This window comes from Schistocerca gregaria, unplaced genomic scaffold (genome assembly GCF_023897955.1).
Source record: "Schistocerca gregaria isolate iqSchGreg1 unplaced genomic scaffold, iqSchGreg1.2 ptg001587l, whole genome shotgun sequence".
Taxonomy (NCBI): Eukaryota; Metazoa; Arthropoda; class Insecta; order Orthoptera; family Acrididae; genus Schistocerca; species Schistocerca gregaria.
The window spans coordinates 40,001-45,000 of record NW_026062866.1 but is presented as its reverse complement, the minus strand read 5'-3'; positions in this window follow the sequence as shown (position 1 = coordinate 45,000).

Below are 5,000 nucleotides of genomic sequence, written 5' to 3'. Positions count from 1 at the left end.
GCCGACTATGATGTCGATGTCGCCTACAGCGCCCGCTTGACGACCCAGAGTAAAACGCCTGCTGCACCCCCCCTGTTCACCGCAGGTGACGCAAATCGAGTCCAAAGTGGTGGACCGACAGTCACTCCAGCCGCACCTGTGAATGCGCCACCCCCACCGCCCGACTCGCAACTCGAGCGGATGTACGGCGGACTTTTCCCGCAATCGTACATTGCAGTCCACCCCTATATCTTCCACTTCATGAAGAGTTATCTCCCAAAAGCCAAAGTCCCGCTGTCCCAATACATGCTCTGGACGGCGGGCCGCGAGACGTGACGCCCGGTGGCAAAGAGTGCGCCGCTGAGGATATAGAGGGTCCGTGCCCCCGCACAGTGGTGACGGTGTGCGGGTAGTGTTTCCGACACCGCTTCCTGCGGTGGCAACGCTGGGGCAGAGTCGATACTCGCCCACTGGTGGAAGGTAAGCATTCTGCTTTACATCAGTACATAACTAATATTTCAGTCGTCTGACGTCCCTCCTTAGTAAATGATGCAGGACCACATACATAGATGATACATACTGTAAACTGGGGAGGACAGTGTGAACCGCACTCGACCCAGTCACCCTATCTCACAGTCCACTCCGTGTGTAACAAAGCGAAAGCACCAAAGCACTAGCGTTCAACAACATCCATTTTATCCTCGCTGCCACAGGACACTATCCAAAGAACGACAAGAGGAACGTGACGTCCACTAATAAGACACAATGTCTCACATCACCCGCAAACAACGCAGCTCAAATCAGCCAGCAACACCCACAGTGGTCCACCCAGTATCAACACAAGACGCAACGCCACGCCACAACACAAAAGGTACAAGTAATAAAATACCCTTTGGCCACACCCCTGGTAAAGACATCGAACCAACCCACCACCTGACACCAGCCAAACGTACATCCTGATTTGACACATCTCTGGCAACCTTACCCACGTTGGCCCCTAACCTAACCCACGTTGGCCCCTAACCTAACCCACGTTGGCCCCTAACCTAACCCACGTTGGCCCCTAACCTAACCCACGTTGGCCCCTAACCTAACCCACGTTGGCCCCTAACCTAACCCACGTTGGCCCCTAACCTAACCCACGTTGGCCCCTAACCTAACCCACGTTGGCCCCTAACCTAACCCACGTTGGCCCCTAACCTAACCCACGTTGGCCCCTAACCTAACCCACGTTGGCCCCTAACCTAACCCACGTTGGCCCCTAACCTAACCCACGTTGGCCCCTAACCTAACCCACGTTGGCCCCTAACCTAACCCACGTTGGCCCCTAACCTAACCCACGTTGGCCCCTAACCTAACCCACGTTGGCCCCTAACCTAACCCACGTTGGCCCCTAACCTAACCCACGTTGGCCCCTAACCTAACCCACGTTGGCCCCTAACCTAACCCACGTTGGCCCCTAACCTAACCCACGTTGGCCCCTAACCTAACCCACGTTGGCCCCTAACCTAACCCACGTTGGCCCCTAACCTAACCCACGTTGGCCCCTAACCTAACCCACGTTGGCCCCTAACCTAACCCACGTTGGCCCCTAACCTAACCCACGTTGGCCCCTAACCTAACCCACGTTGGCCCCTAAACCTAAGTTACGCTGCACCTTAACCTAAGTTACGCTGCACCTTAACCTAAGTTACGCTGCACCTTAACCTAAGTTACGCTGCACCTTAACCTAAGTTACGCTGCACCTTAACCTAAGTTACGCTGCACCTTAACCTAAGTTACGCTGCACCTTAACCTAAGTTACGCTGCACCTTAACCTAAGTTACGCTGCACCTTAACCTAAGTTACGCTGCACCTTAACCTAAGTTACGCTGCACCTTAACCTAAGTTACGCTGCACCTTAACCTAAGTTACGCTGCACCTTAACCTAAGTTACACTGCACCTTAACCTAAGTTACACTGCACCTTAACCTAAGTTACACTGCACCTTAACCTAAGTTACACTGCACCTTAACCTAAGTTACGCTGCACCTTAACCTAAGTTACGCTGCACCTTAACCTAAGTTACACTGCACCTTAACCTAACTTACACTGCACCTTAACCTAAGTTACACTGCACCTTAACCTAAGTTACACTGCACCTTAACCTAAGTTACACTGCACCTTAACCTAAGTTACACTGCACCTTAACCTAAGTTACACTGCACCTTAACCTAAGTTACACTGCACCTTAACCTAAGTTACACTGCACCTTAACCTAAGTTACACTGCACCTTAACCTAAGTTACACTGCACCTTAACCTAAGTTACACTGCACCTTAACCTAACTTACACTGCACCTTAACCTAAGTTACACTGCACCTTAACCTAAGTTACACTGCACCTTAACCTAAGTTACACTGCACCTTAACCTAAGTTACACTGCACCTTAACCTAAGTTACACTGCACCTTAACCTAAGTTACACTGCACCTTAACCTAAGTTACACTGCACCTTAACCTAAGTTACACTGCACCTTAACCTAAGTTACACTGCACCTTAACCTAAGTTACACTGCACCTTAACCTAAGTTACACTGCACCTTAACCTAAGTTACACTGCACCTTAACCTAAGTTACACTGCACCTTAACCTAAGTTACACTGCACCTTAACCTAAGTTACACTGCACCTTAACCTAAGTTACACTGCACCTTAACCTAAGTTACACTGCACCTTAACCTAAGTTACACTGCACCTTAACCTAAGTTACACTGCACCTTAACCTAAGTTACACTGCACCTTAACCTCAGTTACACTGCACCTTAACCTAAGTTACACTGCACCTTAACCTAAGTTACACTGCACCTTAACCTCAGTTACACTGCACCTTAACCTAAGTTACACTGCACCTTAACCTAAGTTACACTGCACCTTAACCTAAGTTACACTGCACCTTAACCTAAGTTACACTGCACCTTAACCTAAGTTACACTGCACCTTAACCTAAGTTACACTGCACCTTAACCTAAGTTACACTGCACCTTAACCTAAGTTACACTGCACCTTAACCTAAGTTACACTGCACCTTAACCTAAGTTACACTGCACCTTAACCTAAGTTACACTGCACCTTAACCTAAGTTACACTGCACCTTAACCTAAGTTACACTGCACCTTAACCTAAGTTACACTGCACCTTAACCTAAGTTACACTGCACCTTAACCTAAGTTACACTGCACCTTAACCTAAGTTACACTGCACCTTAACCTAAGTTACACTGCACCTTAACCTAAGTTACACTGCACCTTAACCTAAGTTACACTGCACCTTAACCTAAGTTACACTGCACCTTAACCTAAGTTACACTGCACCTTAACCTAAGTTACACTGCACCTTAACCTAACTTACACTGCACCTTAACCTAACTTACACTGCACCTTAACCTAACTTACACTGCACCTTAACCTAACTTACACTGCACCTTAACCTAACTTACACTGCACCTTAACCTAACTTACACTGCACCTTAACCTAACTTACACTGCACCTTAACCTAACTTACACTGCACCTTAACCTAACTTACACTGCACCTTAACCTAACTTACACTGCACCTTAACTGTCACATGTAACGTCACAGGAATGTAGCTTTGCCTAACAGCAACCCTCTGAACATAGTTCACTGCTTGGATCCTCTGGTGTCATGTGTATTTCTCGATGCCATGGTGCGTACCCTCACGTAAATGTCTTTCGAGTGTTGCGTACTTTCTACACAGTCCCGCTAACCACTGGAAGGGTGTAACGCTACAGAACGACTATCGCCCTCCCCTCCTGCCCTTCCAAGCTGGTCGGTCAGGCGTTTGTTTGTGAAATGAGCCTTGCAGCTGTTCAGTTGCATTCGGTTGTCGATGCAGTCAGTGTACGTTGTGGTACGGCCTGTGTGGACTGTCCGCTGATGTACGCGTAACCCACACTGATCATCCGTCGTTACGTACTGAGTGACATAATGTGGCACATGCTTGACCGTACACCGGCTGCGCCCTACAATGGCGAATCATAAGGGCCATATGTTGTGCACGATGCTACTTGTCTCGTCTCCCCATTACAGCGAGATTGCACTGTTTTACGCCGTACAGACATGTGGTAGGTACGGACGAAAGTATTGCATGTTGGCCCCCCTCCCTCTGCCGGGAATCAGCGTGAGCCGTCTGTTGATGTAGCGACGAGGGTTTTCCTATTTAATCGTATTGCCCCACACAACATGATACCACGGTGGACCGCGTTCCACATCTGCGACATGCTACAGAGGCCGGTTGACAGTCGACCGCGCAAGGGACATTGCACACGTGCGCGGACCATCTTCCACGTGTTCTCTCGTGTACATGCCGTAGTGTGTATGTGGGCTGATGTAGCGTGTCGTGACACATAACATGCAGGCATGCCAGAATCGTAGATTTCGCAAATGTAGATTGACGTATACGTTTGCTGCCAAAGATCCGCAAATGAACTGGAAATCAGTTGTTGAGCGGTTGTTCGCGCTGCAGGTGCATCGGTGATAGCGACGATCGGTACATCTGTGAACCGGTTGTTTCGGCGGTACCTGAGTTGGCCATGTGGGTATGAAGCGATACGAGGCTGTGGCTTGGTGGGACAGTCCCCGGCCGGTGAGGGGGGGCCGCCCGGCGTGCTGGCCGCGCGCTGCGTGAGCGCACGCACTACAGCCGGCTGGTGGGGGGCGCCCAGTGGCAGGAGCGCCGGCCGACGGGCCCGGCTGGCGTCCCAGCTACGCGCCGGCGCACCCGGCGCGCGGCGCCAGGCGGCCAAAGTGGGTTCTGCCGAGCCCGGTGCGAAGCGCGGTGGACATCTGCAGTGTGCTGGTCCGATTGCGGACTGTGTGCGTTGAGGATGCGCCGCCGCCCGGCACTCGGCGTCGCGACGCCGTCTGCTGCTCGGTCGCCCCCGGCGGTTCTCGCAGGTGGTTTGTATCGCAGCTCTGCGGACGTGTTGGCGCGTGCGCTGTGCTGGGAGAGTTCGCTTCTGCA